At 45.5% G+C, this 25,348-nt stretch overlaps 1 non-coding gene across 1 annotated transcript; it reads right to left on the bottom strand.

Moving 5' to 3' along the window:
- Window positions 1-24,980: 24,980 nt before the first annotated feature.
- Window positions 24,981-25,077, bottom strand: Mir6349 (microRNA 6349). Its single transcript, NR_105767.1, has one exon. It is a non-coding gene; the product is annotated as a microRNA 6349 (primary transcript).
- Between the last annotated feature and the right edge of the window lie 271 nt (window positions 25,078-25,348).

Raw genomic sequence — 25,348 nt, forward strand, 5'->3', positions numbered from 1 at the left:
CACTGTTTATTTAATTGCATTGTGTCCTGATTTGATTTCTATTGCTGTGATGAAGCACTCGGATCAACTTAAGAAAAAAAAATGCTTTCGCTTCTAGGCCACATCTCAACAGTATTAAAAAGTCAGGGCAAGAATTAAAGCAGGAACTTGAAGCAGAAATCATGGAGGAGTGCTACTGACTGGCTCTTTGTATAAATACAAGGTGATAAGTCACTATGGAAGCAGCGGAGTGCTTTCTCAAACAATTAAAACTAAACTGACCACATGATCCCACAATTATACTTCTAGGACATTCAAAAGACCTAAAAGCAAGGTCTCTGACAATTATGCTCATCATGCTAACAACAGCCCAAAGGAGGGACAACCCAAGAGACCATCAAAAGGTAAATGAACAAGCTGGGCAAGGTGTCACAGGGCCTCAACTCTCAGCACTCAGGAGCCTGGGGCAGAGGAGAGGTTGATACCATCTTAGGCTAAGCAGCAAGGTTCCAGGCTAGCCTGAGGTGCATTGTGTGATCCTATCTCAGAAACAACAGCAGTAGCCAATTTGGCATAGGTACACAGTTGTATGATTCACTTGTAGGTGGAATTCAAACACACAATACAGTGTAAATGAGCCTTGAAGACACAGGGTTAAATGAAACAAGCCAACCTCAGAGAGATATGATACTTACATGCAGTGTCTGGAACAATCTACTTTGCAGGGACAGAAAGCAGAACACTGGTTCCTGGGACTGAGGGGAGAGAGAACGGAAGCTGGGTTTGATAGGAGCAGAGTTTGGGTTTGGAAAGAGCAAAACAACTGTAGAGTCTAAGGGCAGGGATGGCTACAAGTCAGTGTAGATGTGCTTAATGCCACTAAACTGCGCATCAAACATGTGTTAAAATACTCATTATATGTATTTTACCACAACTTAAAACCCCGGCAAAGTCTATTCATCATATTTTATAGTAAAATGCATGAGTAAAACCAAAGGCTACAGGGACTACAGCCGCAGCCTTGCCTACCTCTGTGAGCTAGCTCCCATCAACTTTCTCACTTTGACCTCCCTGCTGAAGACATTCCCATCATCAGCCCTTTGTCCACTTCCTGGGGTCCCTGTCCCCCACCTTCCTGTGACTGCCCCTTTACAGCTCCTGATCCACTTGCAGAAAGACCCTTCCTCTTCACCCTAGAATAAAGGAGTCTCCTCTATTTCCAACTTCATTAAAATGTTTATCACTTGTTAATAATAAATGGCACAGTTAAAGGACCTTAAAATAGAGAAAGCCATCACTGTGAAGAGTCTTAAAGAGGTGGGAAGAGAGGAGACCAAGGAGGGCTGAGAAAGGAGGAACTGAGAAGTAGTTGGGGATGGTCCCGAAGGTCTATGTGACTTGTGGCTTCCAGCCCCTTGACTGTGTGTCTCAGCAGAGCAAAGGCTGGTGGTGTTCCTTTCATTTGTTGATCTGACTCATGGTTCAGTAAGTTGGCTCCTGTGGCCTATTTCAAATCCCTAACAGAGAAAATGGGATGCCCTACTGTTGAAAACACAACCTTTTTAAGTGCATGTTCCTTGTTTGTGGTTTTAGGTTTGGGCATTGAGACAGGGTCTCTGCTATGCAGCCTTAGGATGGCCCCCAGCTCCCCGTTGTTCTGCCCCCAGCCCCAATGCCAAAGTGATAGAATTTGTAGCTATCAACCACACTGTACCTGGATTATCTATCTCTCCTGTTTAATAAAAAACAGAGGTCTGGGGGGGATTGCTCAGTTAGTAAAGCGCTTGCCAGGCAAGTGTGAAAGCCCAAGTTAATTCCTCAGAGCCTGCAGAAGAAAGCCAGACACACAGGGAATAGCTGTAATCCCAGCACTGGGGAGGCAGAGACAGAAATATGCCAGAGCTCACTGGCCCACCAGTCTAGCAAACTCAGCAAGCTCTGTGTTCAATGAATACCTGCCCCCTCCCCCAAAATGGCAGAAAGCAATAGAAGAAGACATCTAATGGTAACCTCTAGTCCAGGCACGTGACACCCAGACAAATGTAACGAAGAGTTTTAAGAACACGAGTGACCTTTGTATTTAACCTATTCGGCGCTCCTGTCTCATTATAAACCTAAAGAGTGCACCTTGAAAACCACATCACAGTTGCGTTTACCAAAGAGCATGCTTTAAAAGAATCAGTTTATTCTTAAACTTTTCAAAAGGTTTTCCTTAACTTTTAAACTTTGCTTAAAATTTAAATCTGATTGTAAGTTATGACCTTTGAGTGATGTAACACATAGGGCTATATAGAAATAGACATACTTAAAAGTCTTTGAGAGAGAGAGGGTGTGTCTGTCTGTATCTGTTTCTGTCTCTTTGTCTGTGCCTGTGCCTGTGCCTGTCTCTGACACTGTGTGCATCTGTGTCTACACTAAATTTGAAAGTATGCACATATTATATCTCTTTCCTAATAAACACGGTTTTATTTCATTCTGGCTCATTCTGAGATTCATTTCGATGGCACTAGCTTTGCCTGAATGTGCCTCTCCAAGGGCTGTCTCTCCCACTACCACTGACTCTCCAAATACAATACCAGGCAAGGAAGGATGCTAAGATTTGGAAAACCAAAGCCTACATCAGGTTTAGTTCTGAGGTCCCTGCTAGGACCTCAGAACTAAAATGAACACTAACGCTTATCCCCAAGCACACGCATCAAGGGTGTGTGGCTGACATGATCTCACCGGAGACACAGGGACCTGTTCACTGTGTCACCTGGAGAGTTCCTTTGGTTTGCGAGCTGAGAACCAGGGTTGGGAAGGATGATCTTCCTGCCTCACAGATGAATGGCGCTTCCCCAGGCATCAAAGGTATTCTGAAGGCCTCTCCCACACATCTCAGGCCCTGCTCCTGCCCCAACTGTTCATATCTAGAAAGATTTCTTCCAAATCAGAAAACCAGGTTGTTTTGCTGAATCTGAATTGCAACCAAAAGGAGGTCAAGTTTTAAAAGAGGCAGCATGGGAGGGGACCGTAATTAAACAGGCTCTGGGTTGGGTACGGATGATTAATTTCAAGTACATAACATCCCGGAATACATGTGACCCAAGGTATTTTTCTCAATAACCTTAAGTGCTGGTCGGGTTGTTCCCTAAGTTGCATGCCAGCAACATCTCCTTACTCGTATGTTTCTTGGCAACTGCCACAACTGCACACCTTTCAAGCAGACGGAACCCAGCCTTGTTTTGACACTGCTGTTGCTGTCCCTGGCTGCAGTCTGCCAGATGATTTGTGTTTGGTGGCCTTCACCTGTTGAAAGTACCCTTTCTTGGGGGTGGGGTCTTCTCTGTAGTCTAGAGAGAAAAATGTATGAGCAGAGCTTTTCCGTGAAGATCATGAAACCTTATGTTTTCCTCACGAGACCCTACACTCAACTCCTACCTCTTCTAGAACATTCTCAATCATGAGCAATTAGAAACCTCAGGTAGGCTATCTGCTGGCCACCATTTTTGTAATGACAGGCCCCCTTCTAAACCTCAATACTAGCCCATCATCCAAATAAGACTCAGAGCTGCCAGGAGGCAGCATTCAGGGTGTGATAGCAGACTTGACCCCAGGCCCCAGGCTGAGCTCATCAGAAACCTTCAACAGTGAGAGGAAGCTGACCTCTGAAAGAGGAATTGATCAACCATTCAGAGAGGAGCAGGCCTGAACTCAGAGGCAGAGCTGCCCAATGCCGTCTGGGTCCCTTGTCCAGGTAGGTGTTCTTGAGTTGCATCTCTTTCAAATCCTATGACAGCTGTCTGTGAAGTTAGTTTGCTTCAAGCTGATTCTAGTATGACGTCACATGTGAGCAAAAGATTACTGATATTGCTGCCTGACTCTCTTGACGGCCAGCCTCCCTGTGAGATGGGAAGTCTAGATGCGTATCTTCATCTGCCTGCCTAGTTTATAGATGGGTTACATCACAAGCCGGCTGCGTCAAAACACAGATCATCCTATCTGGAAACTGTATAGATAGGCTTAACCATCCAGAGAAGAGCTCGCTAGAAGCAGTTATTTTCATGCATTGAGGTACTCTTGAAGTCAAAGGGATTGGTAAAGTGAATTGCAATGCACTGTCTGCTTGGGTCTGCTCAGGCTGTCATGACAAAGGGCCACAGGCTGAGTGATGTAGGCAAGAGACTTACTGTGTCACCACAGTTACGGAGTCCAGAAGTTCGAGTTGAAGATACCAGAGGGACTGGTTTCTTCTGACATTTTCCCCTTGACCTGCAAATGCATTCCTTCTGCCCCAGGCTCTTCTTGCATCTTTGCCTATGTGTGTCTCTCACTCCTCCCAAGTTTTCTGCTTTATATGAGGCCATCCTTGGGGATCACGGTCCCTCATTCTGACCTCACTGTAATGTGCTTCCCTGTATAAATATGTTGTCTCCAAATAATGTTGTGGTCTGAAGTAGTAGTGATGTGTCATTTTTGAAGGGGACACACTTCAGTGTGTCATGTTTGAGATGAATACAAGGCATTTAGTGCAAAGAGAAGGACTGCCTGCCTGCCTGTGTGGAAGATAAAAGTCTCTAAGCTCACTTTATACGGAAAAAAAAAAAAAAGAACCTGTATGCTTGTGTGTTTTTATCTTGATGTGGAGGTACATTTCTTCTTTTCTTTTTATTGTTTCTTTCTTGTTTCCCCCCCCCCCCAAGAATGGAAATTAAACCTAGAACCTTCCATGTGCTAAGGAAACACTTCACCACTGAGCTATTTCCATCTTTGCTTTTAGACAAGGCCTCACTATTTGCCCAGATCAGCCTGGCGTTCACTCTGTAGCCTACATGAGCCTAGGACCTGTTGGTACCTTCCTGCTTCAACCTCCCAAGTAGCTAGGATTCCAGGCTGACTCACATTTTTTCAGTTTTATAGACAGAACCAAGAAAACACAGTCTGGGGTTACCTTACGAGGAGCAAGAACAGCAAAAGCCTTGAATCTTTCATTTGTGCTGTATTGGGTTTCTATTTCTATATTGTCTGGCTCATACATGTGTGCTTTATAAAATATGTAAGCCTAAATATGTATATATGTACATGCAACATATGTACACATACACATGCTTCTATTTAAATCTTTATTCTCTTCTGCATTCTATTTAAAATGTAAGCCATGAATTATCTTAAGGACATTAGATGGTTTATATATACATTCTAAGGACTGGATTCATGTGCCAAGCGAGGCCTGCATCTTGTGTTTCCATCTATACTTGTAAGCTCTTTAAAGGCTATGTTCGTCCTAAGCAACTCATGAGGCCTGGCATGGGTGGTCAGGAAATCGGATCCTTTCTCACGCTCTAGAGGCAGTGACTGGGTTGGGGGTGGGGGATGACGAAGGAAAGAAGGAAGACTCGTGTCACTTAGGAGTTGGCTAAATCTGGATGAGGCGAGAAAGCCTTACATACCACTGCCCACCAAGGTCTCTGTTAGTGGACTTGGCCTCCCATTGGCTGTTGCCCGTTCTAGTGTCCTTCCCAAGTCCAGCACCAAGAGAAGAGCTAACTGGGATCTGGAGATATCCAAAGATGATGATCTGGGGACACCGATTTAGAAGTGTTCCGAGAAGCTTGGTCCTCTTGAGGAGCCTGCTTTCCAAGGACTGCCTCAGTCAGTCTCTGCCGCCCCTGCTCAGCCGCCACCCCACACTGTTAACCAGGACGTGTTTCTAAAAAGGACTCGTTACAGAAGTAACAACAAGTAACGGCCATGTAGAGATGTCTAGCCCTCTCCAGAAGGCAGGTACTACTTTGGCAAACCCTCTCTGGGTCTAGACTCTATCCAGAATGGAAGCCATTAGTCATGTGGTTGTTCCAATTGAAGTTGAAGTAAAATTCCATATTCAATTGTTAGGTCTCACGAGCTACCATGTTGAATAGTAAGACGAGAACATTTCCACCCTTACAGGTTTCATTAAGAGCCTTGACTGTGTGTTGCTGGCATTTCCAACGTTGTGGGTTCTTTCTTCCACCTTTCCCTACCCCCTTTCCGCCACCCTTTCAGCCTCCTAACGCTAAATAGGAGAGAAAAAAAAGATAGAGAAGAAAGGGGGTGACATTCTCATTAAACCATTTCTCGCTGATTAGGGGCATTGGGTTCCTTGGGGCAAGTTTGATCTTTGCTGTCAGGATATCTAATTTCTTCTTCTTGTTTCTTTCCACACAGCTATGTAACAAACCTCGACCAACAAGCAACCAACCAACAATCCACCATGCCTCCTAGAGCCCTAGCATTTTATACACCCTCTGAAAAGCTCCCAGAATTCTACATATCACAAAATCGTAGAAACTATCTGCAGCTGGCAAAAACATGTTCCTGCTAGAGCAGGAGGCACATCATAGTCAGCTGCTATGGATGATCTGAAGGAGGCCCAGACCCCATGCCCAGGATTAAAATGAAAACATACTCTTACAATATTTCTGTGTTTTTTGGAGAAACCCAAACTCCAAAATTGTCACTCCAATGGTGAGAGGAGACCCAAACTTTATCCAAGTTCATCGAGCCCACAAAGGGATTCCATGAGCTGCACAGACCCACACCATTGTTTGAAACAATCCACAGGGTATGCAGGGACAAGGGATAAACTGCATTAGGATGTTGCAACTGAACCTAAGCAATGGTATGGTGTTGGGAAGTGTAAGCACTCACTGAAGGGAACGTCACAGGCACTAACTCCCACCCTCACAGCACACGGTAAGGGGACAGCCTTGGGCTGGTGGATTCATCTATTCCCTTTCTCCTCAGTTCCAGATTCAACTGTTTTACTATTTTCCCACAATCTACATTGGAGAGTGAGCTCTTAGGCTGTTTGCAATGCTCAAAAATATCGTTTTAAAAATGCCTTCATTTGTTATAGAAATCTGGTGCTAGGGACAAATGCGTATACCCAAGTAATTCAAAAAATAGTTTTGTATATTTCCATTTTTCTTGAAGTCATAGTAAAATACATAGAATGTGAAATTTACTACCTTAACCTTTTTGTTCCATACTTTATTTCTTTTTCCCCCCCTTTCTTTTTCTCTTATTTTGAGAAGCCTAGACTCTTCTGGGCCTCACGAATGCTGGGAGTTAGAGGTGATTGGGAGCCAACCAGAGTGAGGGGCTGGGAACTGAGCTCCAGTTCTCTGCAAGAGCAACAAGTGCTCCTAACTGCTGGGTCATCTCTCGGGCCCCATTTTAGCCACTTCTAAGTGTACAGTTCAGTGGATCTGGAGCCATGCTTGGCATTCTAGTAATATTATTGGATGAATCCATTAATATATGTGTGTGTGTGTGTGCGTGTGTGTGTGTGTGTGTGTGTGTGTGTATGTATATATATCAGGCCAGGATTATAAGACAAGCACAGAACAGAACATCCATGATGAAGCAAACACAATCCCCAGAGCAGCAGGTGGCTGAGCTGAGCTTTCTAGAGTCCTCATCTCTCCAGCCTGACTTTCAGACACCACACAACCTTTACAAGGAATGTCATGAGCTGTCAGCAGGGACAGGTTAGGTTAGAGACTGGGTAAGGTCTTCCTTACCAACTCTTCCTTCTCCATTTTGGGCTACAGTTGCCTTTGTTCTCATTTTTTGTCTTCCTCAAGTGGATCTTCTGGGCCTCAAACCTGTCCAACACTGTTCTTCTCCTGGGCTGTTCAAGTTCTGTCTTAACTTGCCCTAGGCTCAGGAGCAACCCTGCTGACCATGTCTTGACTCTGTAGACCAACATTAAATCACAGTTATTGATTTACACAGGTGGCCAACTCCCAACTGGTACCACCTGACAAATGTAGGAGAGACTGAGTTGGAACACAGATCTGATTCCTTTTTGGTTTTTCAAGACAGGGTTTCTCTGTGTAGCCCTGGCTGTCCTGGAACTCACTCTGTAGTCTAGGCTGGACTCAGACTCAGAAATCTGCCTGCCTCTGCCTCCCAAGTTTTGGGATTAAAGGCGTGCACCACCACTGATCTGATTCTTAACAATCTTAAGGCTATTCTACTCAAATTTATTCCCAACACTGGCAAGAGATTTTAACTCTCCATTTTCCAACAGGACACTATTTCCCATCCCCACAAGCTGCCCAGCTGATGCAGCCTGGTGCTAGTGTGCCTGTGAGTTTTTGTAGAACCCTAGGTCTGTACTTGCAGGACTTAAACTTCAACCTGAGTTTTGGCTGATACAATTAAACCCTTGCATGCCTCAAGTGGTCTAAGGCAGTGGGCAACAAGGCTAAAGGAAAAGCGGGAAATGGCAGGTAAGTCCATTCCCAAGCCATAGCCTTCACTAGGCACTGTGTATGGTCTGGATTAGAACAATCTTCACTGGGCTGTCATGACACCGAGATACAGGTCACACAAGACCAGCCCTTTACTCTGTGTCTTTCCTTGCTTCTCTTCTGGCCCTTGTCACCCACTGCCTCCGTACATTTGAACTGTGCAAGGGTTTAATTGTGCCCTCTGAGACCCATGCTGAAATTTAATTGCTATTTTAACAGTGTTGAGAGATGGGTAGGTCAAGAGGATTCTGCTTGTGTGGATGAAGCGTCTCCCCCTCCCCCACTGCCCCCGATCTCCCCTGTCACTTCTTCTGAGATGCCTGGCATCTGCAAGGTTCTGACCCAGCAGAACAACCCACAATATATATGATCCCTTGAGCTTGGACCTCCCAGCCACCAGAACCATGAGACAAATGAAATTCTATTGTTCATAAATTACCTCGCCTGTGGTAATGTGTGATAGCATAGGAAAATAGACTAGGGCAGGCTGGTGTGACAAGTTAAAATAGACTGGGTGGACTGTAAACAGCAGAAACGCCTTTCTTAGCTCTAGAGGCCAGGTGCCTGCATGGCCAGGTTCTGGTACAGACCCTGCTCTGAGTCACATGTTCCTGCTCTGAGTCACATGACCAATAGCTTGCTATTTGCCCTGGATTAAGCTGATAATGCCACTTGTAATGGCTCCACTTTCGTGTCCTGTCCACCTTCTCAAAGCCTGACTCCCTAACACATTGACACTGGGTATCCATAGAAGAATCCTGGGGTTTACACATGTCCAAAGCATCATACACAACATCCCTAAATATAGACAGTGCTCAGTATTCTGCATCAGCCATCTTTTGTCCTGTGTGTACTCTCTCCTTTTCACCTTCCATGAGCTCAAATCTCATCTAGGAAGACACCTCTTGGACTAGTGTCCCATGGTAACTTTACTCTCGCCTCCACATTTGTCCACCTCTGTGCACTTTTTTTCTGGGGACTTAAGATTGCTATCTCTACAATTATCTCAGATCTTCTACTCCTGCTCCAGCCAGTTTCTCTTGCTACCTTCACTTCTAGTAGGGCAACCTTGGTCTCCCCATTATTGTCCATTAATCCATTCAGTATCTATGAGACATCTCCTTTCCATGACCCCAAAGCCTGGCTCATGTCTAACCTCTCTTGTTCCCTTAAGCCAGCCTGTGGTCTATCCTCCTGAGTCTCACCACTGGTTTCAGAATGTATTTTCTAGTTTAATGGTCCTCTTTTAAAAAGAGAGGAGGAGGAATGCTATCTTCCACTGGAAATGTGTTCAGCAGTTAAGAGCACTTGCTACTCTTCTAGAGGCTCCAAGTTCGTTTCCCGGGACTCAGTGCCAAGTGCCTTGCAATTGTCTGTAACTCCAGCTCCATCCAGGCAGCCACTGTTCCCTTTTGGCTTCTGAGGGCACATGTGCCTGAGAGTACACACACACACACACACACACACACACACATGCTCACACTTAAAAACTTTTTAAAAATAGTTTTAAAGAAAGGGTGCTGTCTATTTGTATAAACAGAGTGCTTCAACTTCTTCTCTCAAATAAGAAGATCTGAAATCAGAAATAAGAATCTCCATTGAAGAAAAAAATTAGAAATTAGCCGGGTGATGGTGGCACACTCCTTTAACCACAACACTTAGGAGGCAGAGTCAAGTGGATCTCTGTAGACTAACTCGGTCTACAGAGTTGAGTTCTAGAACAGCCAGGGCTACATGGGTGAACCTTGTCTTGAAAAACAAAAAGAAAATAAACAAAAACAAAAAAAGAAGGAAAGAAAGAGAAAGAAAGAAATTAAAAATTAGTCCCCTAAGGGGAAATCATAAAATAAATCACTTAAACTGTAAAAACAGTTTATGTGTTAGTCTGCTGTGCTCTAAAAATCCATGCATCGGACTCTTGAGGAAGCTGAATAGCTAACCCTAGAATGGGAGGGGGACGCTCTGCTCAGCGTAGTAAACAACGTGAGGCGTAAGACCTGGTGTCCAGCAATGTCGGGCAGATTACTTACTGTTCTGCTTTCTATTCAAGGTCAAGTAAGAAGGACATAGCTTGTTTTGCTAGGAAGCTATCTTTCCCCCACAAGACCATATTTACTTCCCTGGGTGAACAAGTATGGTGTTACTGTAGATATCAAGCTTCAGGAGAGGAGCTTTACTTATGGGTCAGAGGTCACAAAACAGAAATTATCATTTTCAATTACTTCAGTCTCCTCACTCATTCCTGAACTTACTGTAGACTCAGTGGATAGTTTTTCATTTTCCTTTATTTACTCAAAAACTCCAACATTTGAATTTGCCACCTGTTAGTCTCTTAACAGTGATAAAGGACTTTCATCATTTCTGGGATGAGTTTACCCCCTAGAAACACAGAGACTTAGGTCCTAATCCCAGGACCATGGAGGGTGACCTTGTTTGGAAACTGCATGCTTTCAGATACTCTCCGACTGAGCTCCTTCTGGGTTGGGGTCCTCAGGGAGCATTGGTCTTCATTTTGTTTCTTAAGATTTATTTCTCTGATTTTATGATGTGTCTGGGTGTTTGTCCTGCTTGTGCGTCTGTGCTCCCTGAGCATGCCTGGTACCTGTGGAAACCCCAAGGAGGCATCAAATCCTCTGGAAGTGAAGTCACCACCAGTTGTGAGCCACTGCGTGGGCTCTAGGTGACCACCTGGGTCCTCTTCAAGAGTAGCCAGTGCTCTTCGCTGCTGAGCCATCTCTCCAGTTCCAGGACTGGTTTGCTTTTGAGAGAAGAGAGAAGGAGATGGGTACAGAAGAACTCCCAGAGAGAGAAGGTCAGAGGCAGAGACGAGAGGTTGTATCTACAAGCCCAAAGAATGCCAGAGATTTCCAGAGAGACCAGTTTCCAATTAGGAGAGGAAGTGGATGCCAGTGTCTCTAGGATCGCCTTCTCCATCCTCTTCAGCTTCCTGGTCCTTGTGCTTGTCAAAAGATGAGACACACAAGACAGTGTGGAGTTTATTGCATCTCTCAACGAGACAGAGTGGACTATGGCTGTGAGCACCATCATGCTGCTCTGTATTTCAGGCAGACTTCATGCTATTTCTAAATTCTCAACTGTAAGCAGCTTTTCCTGAGGGACCCACCCTGTCAAAGTGATTGACAGGCCTCTTTTGCATTGATTTGTTTGTTTGTTTGTTTTTTGTTTTTCAAGACAGGGTTTTTTCAGTATAGCCCTAGCTGTCCTGTAACTCACTTTGTAGACCAGGCTGGCCTTGAACTCAGAAATCTGCCTGCCTCTGCCTCCCAAGTGCACTGATTTTTATATGATGGGGAAGCACCTGTCTTTGATCTTTACCAGAAAGCCTCCTGTTTTGGGTTAATCTTGTTGGAATCAGAGCTCCCAGAAGCCACATTCTGATAGTCATAGATCCATGACCTTCCAGGATGTCATACCAAGGCCACACTTGGTTCATGTTCCATACCTCCAGGCAGTAATTAGAGCCCTGCAGATCCAGTCCTCAGGTTTATAGATTGCTGCTGCTGCTGTTGCTAGCAGCATCTATGTCCAGTGTCCAAGTCTGCTAGTATCTCGTCAGCCATTTCCCATTAACACCTGAATTGGGGGCTGCCAGCTCCCAGAACTGTAAGAAAATAGATTTTCATGGCTGTGAGCCATCCACTTTGTGGTCATCATTCTTGCAGCCCTGGGAAACCAAAGCAGTGGATGCTGCTCTCTTTGGCCTCAGAGCCCGCCATAGAACATGCAGTGTTTTAAGTACCTCACAGATCCAGCCCAGCCTCTTCAGAGAACCTGACCTTTCTGGCTCCCTGCAACTGCAACCAATACGGTTCCTCCGACACACTTCTAGCTCTCCTCATACCCCAGAGCTTCTGTGAGTCATGGCCTGCCATGATTCCCCTGAAGCCTGGAAGAAAAAAGTGAGTCCCAGTCTTGAGGTGGAGAGATTTGAGAGACTGGTGCCCAGTGACCAGGAAGCGTTTCACACTGAGCCCAAGGCTTGAGCATAACTCTTTCCTTCCTATCTGTCCAACCACATTGAGGGAGGTGGGCAAATCCTAGAACTGTTACAGCTCAGGTCCTGATCACACAAGGTCTCTCTCTCTCTCTCTCTCTCTCTCTCTCTCTCTCTCTCTCTCACACACACACACACACACACACACACACAGGCAAAGCTGATGAGGACTCCCTGTAGGGCGTGGGGAGGACCGAGGCACAGGGCAGCCCACCACAGGTTACAGAGATTAAAGAGGGCTAGCTGTTCCACTGAAGACTTGGGAAGAAGAGATTAATGGGAGTGGCTCGAAGGGCACAGGTGTGTGCAGTTCACCATTTTTACCAACATTCCTTCCCTTCCACCTGTGTGATCTGGTTTGAATGCATCCATGAACAGAGAGGTGTCAGTGCCAGTCTCTCTAAGCTTGAAAGACACTTGGTAAAAGTGATGGGAGCCAGCTCCTACCCCCTGCAGGGATGTGAAACTCCTGCTCACCCCTGCACTCCTGTGGGCCCCTGCTTTGTTAATGCAAACAATAGGATAGTGACAAGCAAAGTTACCAGTTTGGAAAACACAATATCTAAGACCAATGAGACGCTCAGCAGGTTTAGGGGCTTGCAGCACAAGCCTGGCCACCTGAGTTTGATTCCTGGGACCTACATAATGATAGAAGGAAAGAACCAGCTTAACAAAGATCTCCAAAGTCACACCATGGCACATATGTACACACACACACACACACACACACACACACACAACTTATACACAATAGCAATAATAATAACAAAGTTAGTTTCAATAAAATGTATCCTCTTGCTGTGTACTATATAAATTACCATACATGCTTAAGCAAAATTAACTAAATCTGCATGAACCCTTTCAAATGTTCACATATTCACACATACACATGTACAGATACACACATTCACATAAACACACATACACATATACACATATACACATACACATATACACATACATACCCACAAACATATCCATCATGCAGTACTAAACTTCCCAGCTGCTTCTATTGTTGTCTGTATCTTGAAATTTAACGTGTGTGTGTGTGTGTGTGTGTATGAATACATATGTGTGTGTTAGTGCCCTTAGAGGCCAGCAGAAGGAGCCAGATATCTAGGAGCTAGAATTACAGGCATTGTGAGCCACTGGACTGGGGTGCTGCCATCTAAACTGGGGGGGGGGGGGGGTTCAGGATGGAGCAGCAAGGGTGCTCAACTGTTGTTAATTGCTGAGTTGTCTCTTATGATCCCATTGTGTCAATGGAATGATGTGTGTGGGGGGAAAAAAAAAACCTCATGTTTTAAGGTCGTATGACTAGGTTGGGCTACGGAGCGTCTGTGCAGTTCCACAGAAGTCATTGAGCTTCTCTGACCTTCAACTCTATACAATTCTATCTTAGTTACTGTTTTATTGCTCTGAAGAGATACCATGACCAAGGCAACTCTTATAAAGAAAACATTTAACTGGGGGCCTTGTTTAGAGTTTTAGCATGTTGCTCCACGCTCATCACAGTGAGAAGCAGACAGGCCTGGTGCTGGAGCAATAGCTGAGAGCTTTACATCATGATTCACAGACAGCAGGTAGAGAGTGAAATTAAACTTGACAAGGGCTTTTGAAACCTCAAAGTGACAAACTTTCTCCTCCAAGGCCACACCCTCCTCCAAGGCCTCACCTCCTCCAAGGCCACACCCCTCCAACAAGGTCACAGCACCTCCAACAAGGTCACACTTCCTCCAACAGGGTCACACTTCCTCCAACAAGGCCTCACATCCTAATCCTTCCTAAACAATTTCACTAACTGGAGAACAAACATTCAAATATATGAGCACATCGCAGGGTCTTAGCAAGTAGGGTTCAGGGCAAGATCAGAGAAGACAGATCAGATAAAATCACCGAAGACCAGGATTCTGAGCTGAACGACATGGAGAGACACTGCCCCGACAGTGTTGTCAAAGGCTACACAGTCCCGCACAGGAGCAAGATGGCAGCTCTCTTGGCAGAGTAACCACGGTATAACTTTGGATGTCATTCCTATGAGTTTATCTCTGTGCCTTTTCTCTCCAGACCCAATGACCCTGAAGATGCAGCCCATCCTTCAGAAATCTCTGTCTCAGCAGTGATCGTGGATTCTGTTGTGCACAACAGAACACCCAGCTCCATATACAATCTGCATGGCCATAAGGATGGGTAAATACCCTTGGTGCCCCCACAAAAGCCCTTTCCCAGAGAACCATTGTAAGACATTTCTGTGAAATGACTCTTACAAAATGATTCTCTACTTAGCACCTGCGGGTTAGTATTTTATGGGATATCCCACATCTATTGCAAATAAATAGAACCAACACTTCACAGAGCTCTTGTAGTAGCTAGCCATCACTGTTATCTTACTCAACTTTGGCATCACCTAGGAGCTTGGTGAGGCACAGCTCTGGGTATCTAGGAAGGTATACCCAGAAAGAATTTATGACAGGAGAAAGACTCATTTCTATATGTAGGTGGAACTATCTCGAACAAGCTGGGGGCCCAGACAGAGTCAAAAAGGTAAAAAAGAAATCCAGTTGAACCCTGACAGTCCCTGCTTGCTTGCTTTCTGCTAAGGACAGAGTTGTTCCACTAAGCCTGGCCCCATCCTCCCCTGGTCCCCCATGATGGGCCGAGTCCTCTAAAACCATGAAAAAATAAGCTCTCTTTCAGCTGCTTCTGCCAAAGATCGGCCGCAGCAACGATAAACATTAACTCATATGACCTTCCCAAGTTAAAAAGAATTAATTCATTTAGAGACAAGCAGGAAAGAAGTCACTGAGGTAGAAGGTATGTAGAAACAGAGAACCCAAGGGCTCTTTTCCATTACTTTTCACAGGAGGCATTGATATAATGCAGGTTTGACCTTGGTAAATTCACCGAAGAGAATTCACACTTTCAACAGGGACGTCCTGGAACTCTGGCTGCGATGCGCCTCCATGTCAGACATCTCGCACATTTGGGCAAACTCCAGAGCTCATGCCGTTCTTAGGAATCGTCGTCTTCATTTCTGCTTCGTGCATAAATGTGATTTTTGCTACTGCAAATACCACCCACCGGGGCAAAGATAAGTGATACGGAGTGGGTTTTGCAAGTGTCTTTGGTATTTTTAGGAAAAGGCATTTTGAAATGTTCAGTTGTGTGAGACAGCCTGTTGTCGGGCAGAGAAGCAGGCCTGCTTGCCTGAGAGTCATTTCTGCGTGGAAGAAAGGTTTCTATCCTGGGCCTGGCTGCATCCGCCCTGGCAACGCTGACGCACAGAATGTTATTGGATTTGGAAAAGGCAACTTGGGGAAATGCGAAGCCTGAAACGCTGAACCAGGAGCAAGATGCCTCTTGAGGCGCCTGTGGGCATACACCCCAGGTCTCCCCGTGAGCCTCAAGCCGCAGGGGCAGAAGAGAGACAGCAGCAGCACATGGGGCTTCTGGGTCTTTTCCCAGCTGTTGTAACAAAAAGCCATATGCCAGCTGGCTTATAAACAAGAGAAAGTTACTGTCGCGGGACTGGAGGCCACACGTCCAGGATGAGAGGAACCGCTCCGGTTCCAATGAGGGCTCGTACACAGCCTCTTCCCTCTGTGGTTTCATGGCTTCTCTCCTTGAGACCTATCTACAGGTACCTTATGGCCCCTCACATAAGCTCCACTTCCCAGACCAAATCACCCTCAAAAGACCTGATTGGTAAGAACTTGAACGTAAATTCAAATCTCACGATGTATGGTGGTCGTGTGCATAGTTACTGCACGAGTTACATGGTGTTTTAGTTTTGTGGAACAGTGTTACATGTAGCTCATGCTGGTCTTAAAAGCGTGATCCTCCTGCTTCTGCCTCCCACATACACCGCCACACCCAGCTTTGGCCATTACATCTTAATAAAAAAAAATTTTTTTAAAGACTTTTTTAAAAAAGAATTTCAGGAGACACAAACACTCTAACCACAGTCCTGGCTTCAGATACTCTTACCATATGAATAAATAATAATGTCTTTAAAAACTGAATTGGTCTTATGCATTTAAAACTGGATACAATTCTGCTTACTGCTAGGAATTTAATATTAAAAATTGCCAAGCCACTAACAATCATCACAGAAAACTACCATATGGAAAAGTTATCAACATGTCTGTTTTGGAAGCACAAAATCACTGCAATGTTTTCAAGTATCAAAAAAAAAAAATCCATTACACACGTTTGGGGGGGGGGGGCAATTTTTCCTCCCCTAGGGGTGAAAACAACCCGCCCATTAATGAGGAAGGGAGACATTCATGTTCTCAGAAAGCGTGAAGGGCTGATTGCAGACAAAGAAGTCCTGAGAGCCCGGGCCCGCGGCTCCCACGCCTTGCGGGTCGTTCATGCGGGTTCTCTGCTCAGCCAGAAACAAGGCTTCCTTTTTCAGAAGCATGGTGGGAGTCAGGCCCTGCCATTGAAGATGATAGCTACTACATCTCCGGGGCTATTTCAACCTTCTGGAATAGACCGTTGGGGAGTAGGAGGCACGGGCAGTCATGAGTGTGTGAGCCAAGCTTTAAGTCAAAGAGTCAAAGTCTCTCTCTCTCTCTCTCTCTCTCTCTCTCTCTCTCCAACCCCCCCCCCAATCTCTCTGTCTCTTTGTGTTACAGACAGCGGGGACGCGGGGGGGGGGGGGCGGTTGTGGTCAGGGGTGTGGACGCTTGAGCACAGACTCAGCCAGAAAGCTCCGGTGACCCTGCCGCTTTCTCCGTGTGCAGTGCTGGGGTTACAGGCATGGGCCCGGCCAGACCCAGCTGTTTACATGGGTGCTGGGATTTGAACTAAGTCCTCGCGCATGTGCAGCAAGCATTTCTACCCACCGAGTTTTGTGCCCAGCTCAAAGTTCATTCTAAAAGTCTGCCTTGCCCTCGTTCTCTCTCTGCATTCCTAGCATGCTGCAGATAGCTCCTGCCCACCCTCTCAGCTACCCCAGATCTTGTGAGGAAATGCCACTGAACCACTCCAGGTGCCAATTCTCCTCAAATAAAGTGGACAAGCTCTCCCTGGGCTTGCCTTGCAGGGCTACCCATGCAGCTATGAGGGAAAGTTGTTTGGGAGTTCTGGGTCACAAAGGCATGAAAAGCCCCCGAGGGAGGGGTTTCCAAACAGAGAAGAACTTCACCCACACTGGCCTCAGATAAAATCGACAGCTCTGTCCTGCATCACTCTGCAAAGTTACCCTTCTTCCCACCCTCTGCATCTTCCTCAGGGGATTTCTGAAGTTCCTGTGGTATTGTTGGATCAGCAGACGGAGCGCACGCGAGTCTAGTTCCCACAGCTGAACGTTGGCGCTCTGATTAGCATATCAGCTTACTTAAGGTAACACTGTAGTTTCTCAAGAGGTTAAAAGGATTTCTTTACCACTGATAAGGTTTTACCATACCTTCTTCTCGTAGGAAAGAGAGTTCATAACACAGGCTGCTGAACAAGCAATGTCTCTACGGAGTAAGATATCTAGCATTAGTACTGGCCTCTAGATCCCACATGACAGTCCCCGAATGACCTCTTGACCTGCTTTATCCTGGCCCCCACTCCATCAAGCCTTTCTTAGCTAAAGAACCAAAAGCAGGATTTGAGCACTTCTTCGGGAGTTTCTTGTTTCGTTTATTTGCCCTCTACAGAATTTCTAAAAAAGGTTTGCCTCTGTCGAAACCCCAGCAGGACCAACTCTGAACCAACCACACAAGGGCTGCGCCGGCACACCAACAAACAGTCAAGAGAGATGGGGGCTGGCATCACAGGCTAGGAGGAGCAGATGGACTGAGTCACCAAGACCTCCAAATCCAGGGGCTCAGGATAAAGAAAGGAAGAAGGTCCGTGGGAACAGACGTGGGAAGTGATCGCCAAAGGAACCAAACAGGAACTGGGAAAGGCTGCGTACGTTGTAAATCCCCTATAGCTCATTTTCTATAGCTCATCGTCCACACCAGATATGGGGAGGACACTGGGGACACATGCCTATTGGGCTGTCTGGGCCTCCGCTTCCTCAGTAGCCAAACAGGAAGGTACCGACCTCAAGAGTGTGCTGTGAGCTTTAGACCGGCTTCATAGCCTCCAGCTCACGAGGTCTGACATTTGAGTATAAGGTATAATAGGCTCAGATCAACCTGTGTGATAAATATCACTCCCTCTCTGCCTAGGTCAGTGCACATAAAGTTTTCTTTGACAGTCAGACAGACACTGGGTTCTGAAGGCTAGAGGCAGTCCCTGACCCATACATGATATAAAACAGGGGTTGTCAGGCTGTAGGAACTGATCAGATCAATAGATAAAGCAGCTAGAGAGTACGGAAGGCATCTCCTGGAAGCAGATTTTCATTTGTCTCTACATCAAAAAAAAAAAAAAAAAAAAAACCAAAACAAAACAATGGTTTTGATGGCTCAGCACTAAGTGTATGTAATGCACTTTTGGAGAATACGTGTTTGGTTCCCAGCACACAGATGATATAGTTCACAATCACCTCTAACTCCAGCTCCAGGAAATGTGATGCCCTCTTCTGGCCTCTTCAGGTACTGCACTCATGTGGTGCATATAATCACACACACTATAAACAACAATAATAGTAGCAATACTAAAACCACATCTAAAATGTCAACCTCTAGACCCTTGGTCATAAGACATAGGGATAGCTACACATATATATGCCTACAGGAAAGCAACACCACAGAAGGAGAATGCACTCCTGGCAAAAGAACTCAAAGACAGTGTCTTGGAAGCCATGGTGCGTGATTGAGATCTTGAGATACAGGAAAATTCATCGGGTTAAAAAGGAAGGAAGAACCCATACTAAAAACCTGGAGCTGGGAGTGTCCATGTGGGATGGAGGTCAGTGTAGGTGCCAGTGGGGATTGACAGTGAGCTAGCTAAGAGACCATCAGGTTAATTCAAACCCTGAGACCAGAGAGGGAAAACTTGGTACGGTAATCCTTGAAAAACACAGAAGTTAGTACAGGCTGCAGAGTCAGAGCCACGAGTCAGATGTCACTCACAGGACTCTGGGGTTTCACAGTTGTGGGTAGACATTTCTGAGGGGTGGTTCAAAGTACTGTGATGGCCTGAGAGTTCAGAATGATAGCAATTTATCAGTTGGTACAAAATGTGTCAGTATGTCACCTCCTGTTTGGATGGCCGTCATGCACTACACGATCCCAGGCCTGGCTGTGGAGCTTTTGAAACCCACTGCCAGGGATGTGGGCATCAGTTTCCCTCAAGATGACCTGCCCATCCATTCTCAGGCTGCTCTCTAGACATCAGCTTTCAGCTTCTGCATAACTTCATGTGGACCTCCACCAGGAAATTGTGAAGCCCTGTGGCCCCTCATCTCCAGTTGTAACTCCTCTTTTCATCCTTCACGGTTCATATTGCATAGCTAGTTGTTATGACCAAAAGGAGGCTCTGGGTAGAATATTCTAAATTAGACTGTGATCCAAAAGAGAGAAGCAATAAGAACTGTAAGGGAAAAATTGGTAAATAAGAACTTTCCCAGGACAGAATTCCTGAACTGAAAGTCAGGAGATGGTCAGATAAGAGATAATATTCAAAGGCACAGTGCATCTTCCAAGCTTGTATCAATAGGCCAAAACCAAAAGCATTATTAATAGGTGTGTGGAAGTTTGGAGAGTGAGATGGGGCAGAAAGGAGGAAAGATAAACCAGGTTAATGTGACAAATGCTAAGGTGGAGAAGTCCGAACAGAAATGGCAGGTTGTTGAGAAAGTGGGCATAGAGCTAAGAGAAGGTGTCAGGCACAGAGGTGTAGACCAGAGTGACAGGTTTCAGACAAGAATCGTAGTAATGGAGGACCAGATCAATGGGCTGAGGGTATGTCCCTAGAAGCGTGCTCACTGATGCAGTGGAGGAAAGCAATGGTCCAAGAAAGGGCTGTCCTAAGGGAGCAGGGTCCAAGATCAAGTCTTGTATAGAGGAAGCACAATGATGAACCATTAACCAGAAAGAACTGGACAAATGAACTGCTCTATTTTCTCTCTCGTTTTTGATAATTACATTCAGATGTAATTCACTTACCATATAATTACCCATTTAAAATACACACTGACTGGCTTTCCCTGTAACTAGAGTTATACAACCCTGATCAGCATCGATTTCAGAACATTGCGTTATCTTCATATCCTTTATCCATCAAATGCCAAGCCGTCACATTCCAAGAAGAAATTCACTCTGCTTCTATCTTTACCTGTGCCGGCCATTCACATAGATAGACTTCTTGGTCCTACGGACTGCCTTCTTTCACCCAGAACAATTGTCTCATGGTCCATTCGTGGTGCACTCTGTGTCAGGATGCCACTCCTATTATGACCAACTAATAGTCCATCATGTAAGTAATTCCGTGTTTTGTTTATCCATTCAGGCGATAAACGAGTCATTTCCAGGTTGGAGTCCTAATCAATAACTCCGCTGTGAGTGTTTGTGCACAGGCTCCTTCATTTCTCATGGGCGCATCTTCACACACTGAACCGCCAGGCTCCGTGGTAACTCTATGTGTCCCTTCTGAGAGAACTGCCCAGCTGTTTTCAGAAGTCTTCTGTTCCCACCAGCAGCGTACAAAGGTTCTGGCTTCCACACTTTCTGGCAGTACATGTTACTTGCATTTTGTTTCTTTCCTAAATTATAGCTAGCCGTTGTGGTTTAGGGATAGAGTGTTCTTCAAGAGGCTCTTGTATGGAAGACCTGCTCCCTGGCTGATAGATCCAGGCAGTGAAGGGGTGAGTGGATCCCGAGGCTGTGATGTCATCAGTGGGTTAGCCCTCTGGGGATAATGAGTCTATCAGGAGGTAGTGGTAAGTGGAAAGTGAGACTTAGTTGGAAGAAGTGGGTGTAAGTCACTTGGGGGCATACCATGGAAACATAACTTGTTCCTGTCTTTCTCTGTCTCTGTCTCTATCTGCCTCTGTCTCTTTCTCTGTCTTTCTGTCTCTCTGTCTATCTGTCTGTCTCTCTCTGTCTCTCTGTCTCTCTGACTCTATCTCTCTGTCATTCTCTCCGTGTCTCTCTGTCTCTGTCTCTCTGCTCTTTCTGTTTCTCTGTCTCTCTGTCTCCCTGTCTCTACTTCTATGTCTCTCTATGTATTTCTGTCTTTCTCTATCTCTCTGCCTCTGTCTCTGTCTCTCTCTCTCTCTTCTCCCCCTCTCTCCCTCCATGCCCCTCTTTCCTGGGAGTTCAGCAGTGAGCAGCTACCACAAGCTCCTAACACCATAATATTCAGCCTTACCTCAAGTCCAAACCAATGGATCCAAGCAACCACGAACTGAAGCCTTGAAACTTGAGCCAAATCAAACATGTCTTCCCTCTAAATTGTTCCTCTCAAAAGTTTGTCACAGCTATAGAAGACTATCACAATAGCCAACCTAATGAATATGAAATAGCATCTCATTGTGGTTTTAATCTGCATGTTCTTAATGGCTCCTGATACAGAACGACTTACTAGGTGCTTACAGGTCCAGCGTACATCTCTTTTGGGGAAATGTCCATTTGGGTCCTTCACTCATTTGAAGTGAATTAGTTGTTCTTTATTCCTTAACTGTAAGAGTTCTTTTATGTTCCAGATACAGTAGCACCTCACCCCTCCCCTCCCCGACTCCACGATCCACCCCCCCCACCCCCCTGCCCATGGCCGTCTTATCCATCCATGGCTTTGCTTTCTATACTTTTGGTTCCCATTGGTCAAATGGCCTGAGAATACTAAATAAAAATTCCCAGAAATAAATAACCCATAAATTTAAGATAACTTTGTCTTGTAGTAATTCTTTTAATACTACCCGTTTTATTATCAGCTTTTATTAGTCTCTTATTGTACTTAATATAACCTTTAAGCTTTATTGTAAGTGCATCTGGGAAAACCCAGAGTAAGGTTCGAAATGATGTAAGGTCCAGGGGTCCTGGCATCCGCTGGAGATCAGGGACTCTATGACTAAGGGTGATTGTCCACTATTGGCTGAAAATGGTCCCTCCCACTCTGTGTTCTCCCTTTCTACATTTTGTGACAGTATTTTCACAGGCTTTATTTCTGAAGAGGTCTAGTTTTGTGGTTGTTGTTGTTGTTTATGGGGAGGGGGGGGTGGTTATAACTAAAAATCCTTTGCCAAATGCAAAGTCTTAGAGATGCATTTACTGCGTGATTTTTTTTTCACATTTTATACCTTTATCGTCTACACGAGGGCACGCAATCCATGTTGTCTTATTAAATGATGTGAGGTAGGGCTCCACTTCATCCTCTGTGTGCTCATGTACAGTTGTCCCTGCATCATTTGTTAAAAGGAAATAATAATAATAATTTTCTCATTGAAAAGGCAGGGTCAGAATCAATTGACTATAAATGTGAATATTTATGTCTGGGCTCGCATTGTAATTCTTTAATGCTTTGCTCCTGCCAGCTGCCCACACACCAGGCTGATATTGTTGCATTACTTTAGATACACATCTTTACTTCTTGGTTTCATAGCCCAAATGAGTTCTTTTAGACTACCAGCTCCTGAGAGTTCAGACAGGACCCAACTGAATCTGATTTGCATGGTCATTGATATCACTGTGGCTACTCACCCCCCCCCCCCACCGTGACACTATTTCATGGTAATCAGGGTCAAGCCCAGAACCACACCATTCTCATGTTCCACAAGTGCTGTGGCATTGAGCTACATCTCCATCCTTGTGTGGGGTCCCTGTCTGACCGTTTTCTCTCATCTTAAGGCCGTGGAAAAATTACAGCCTGGAGACACCAGACCTTGTCTCGATGCTCTGATGTATGCTTGGTTTAATGTCCTGACAGATTGCTGGAGAAGTAAGAGACAGGACAACGCCCTAGAACACTTCATTTCCACAGAAATGAGTGGAATCAATCTCTCGACTGTGTGTCCGTAAGCCGACATCATAGCAGAATACTCCGAGTACACGGAACTCGACCCCTCTGTCCTTCAATCTAATACCTGTCCTGTAAGAACATTTTTAAGGGGAGACAAGTGTGGTGGGGGGACCCATGAACCCCAGCACACAGGAAGCAGAGACAGGTGGTTTTCTGAGTTGATGCCAGCCTGGTATGCACAGTGAGACTCTGTCTAAAACAAAAGGAAAACTGCCCTCAAAAATGCAGTCGTAAAAGTTAACTCAGCAAAGGCATGGGACTCTGTTAACTGGGGCCTCGCACAAGTTTCCCAAGCAGCTCAAACCATAAGAGCAGAACACCCAGCGGCGGAGAGGTGAGTCTCAGCCTCATGTGCATCACACCCTTTCTGGGAGGCTGAGTGATATCGTTTGTCCCAGAGGCGTTCAGGGACAATGAGGCTTGTAAATTTACCTTTCTAACAAATGTCCGGGAGATGCTGCTGATAAATCAAGGAACATACTTTAAGAATTATGCTTCCAGTCAAGAAGGCCAAGCACTGACTGCTGACATCTTTAATTTCTAAGGGCAGAGTCTCTAAATAAAGCCCAGGCAATCAGCCCCGGCCCAGGATGCTGCAGGTTACCCAGGTCTCACTAATGTAAAAAAAGGAAAGGGATAGGAAACCACAGTTGAGCCTTGTTGCTTGAAGCATCTGTAGAGTCTTCATGGATCTAGAGAGGAAGAAATTGGAAATGCCCAGCATAGGTGCATCCAAAACAGCCAGTGACATCATAGGCTCACAGTCGCTGTCAACACAAGCACTCAACTGGAGCCAGTGAGAAAAGCTTCTTTCTCCCAAAGTCTTCAACAAAGCATGTTGATCAAATAATGCATGCCCATACAGGAAATGCGTTGTCTGCTGCCTACTGGGGAGGGGCTATAAATAGCTCCTCAGAGAACATTTTTCTATAATTAGCCTTCCACTTCAAGTGAACTATGTGTAATGAATTTCATATCGCTAGGTGTTCTTCCTGGATAAGTGCATGGTAGATTCTGCAATTGTCAGTGCAGAAACGTAACTGCTCAAACAGCATTGCGCCAAAGTCAGCAGGTCTGAAAACAAGGCAGACATGCAAACCACACTGGGAAATAAAGTCATTTGCCCAAGTATGTGTGAGCATGTGTGTGCATTATATGTGTACATGTATGTGTGCATGTGTATATGTGTGTATGTGCCCCTGTTGTATGTGCATATGCATGTGTGTGTACATGTGTATGTATCCTTGTGTGTGTGTTCATACTTGTATGTGTGCATATGTATAAATGTGTGTGTCCTTGTGTGTTTGTATGTGTGTGTGTGCGTGCATGTGTGTATCCTTATGTGTGCATGTGTCTGCATGCAAGCACCTGTGTGGAAAGACATCAGAATCACCTCTTTAATGTTGAGGTAAATGGAAAGTGGATAGAAACAGCTAAGACAATGGCCACTTGAGAGTCAGCACAGCTCTTTCACTGCCTGTTCCTAAAGGCTGCTCCTGGTGCTTATTAGAGAAGTGCATGTCTCAACAGCTTGCCTGGGCCTTCACCAACACCAAGCAAGAGCAGAAGCCTCTCTGAGCAGAAAGGATCCTTCCTCCATTGGCTGTGTTTGAGCCCTGATTCTTCTGCTAATTCTCCACTAATTACAGGAGCTAACACCACCTCCTGCCCTTCTGGCCCCTTCACAGTTCACCCACTTTTGCTGCTCTCACCACCTGCCTTTCCCCAGCCCTCCCCTCAGCACTTTCCCTCCCTTCTGTTTCTTCTCACAGACTGAATGCCCCTCCCACATTCCACATGCCCCTCCCACATTCCGCATGCCCCTCCCACATTCCACAGGTTACAGCGGAGGCTGTTAGCTTACTCTGTGGGTGGGAGGGATTAAAGAATTCTCAGAGCACTCACAGCTTCTGTCTTGCTAGTGAGAAAGGATATATTCCTGTTCTGTGAGTTACAGCTTAAACAAGCACCCTTCCTTGGACTGTCCTATTCTGATCCTTTACTCTGGAAGCCACAGAAGGAGGCCTGAGCCTCTTTCTCAAGGATCCTATAAAGAGACCTATCCATTCCCAGCCTGAGACCTGGAGTTGGTTTGAAGATCACTTGTATTTGCAAACGTACACTTCCTTCCAGCCTATTGCCAAAGTCCAAACAGTTCCTTGGTGAGATG

This window comes from Mus musculus, chromosome 1, assembly GCF_000001635.26.
Source record: "Mus musculus strain C57BL/6J chromosome 1, GRCm38.p6 C57BL/6J".
NCBI classification, from domain to species: Eukaryota; Metazoa; Chordata; class Mammalia; order Rodentia; family Muridae; genus Mus; species Mus musculus.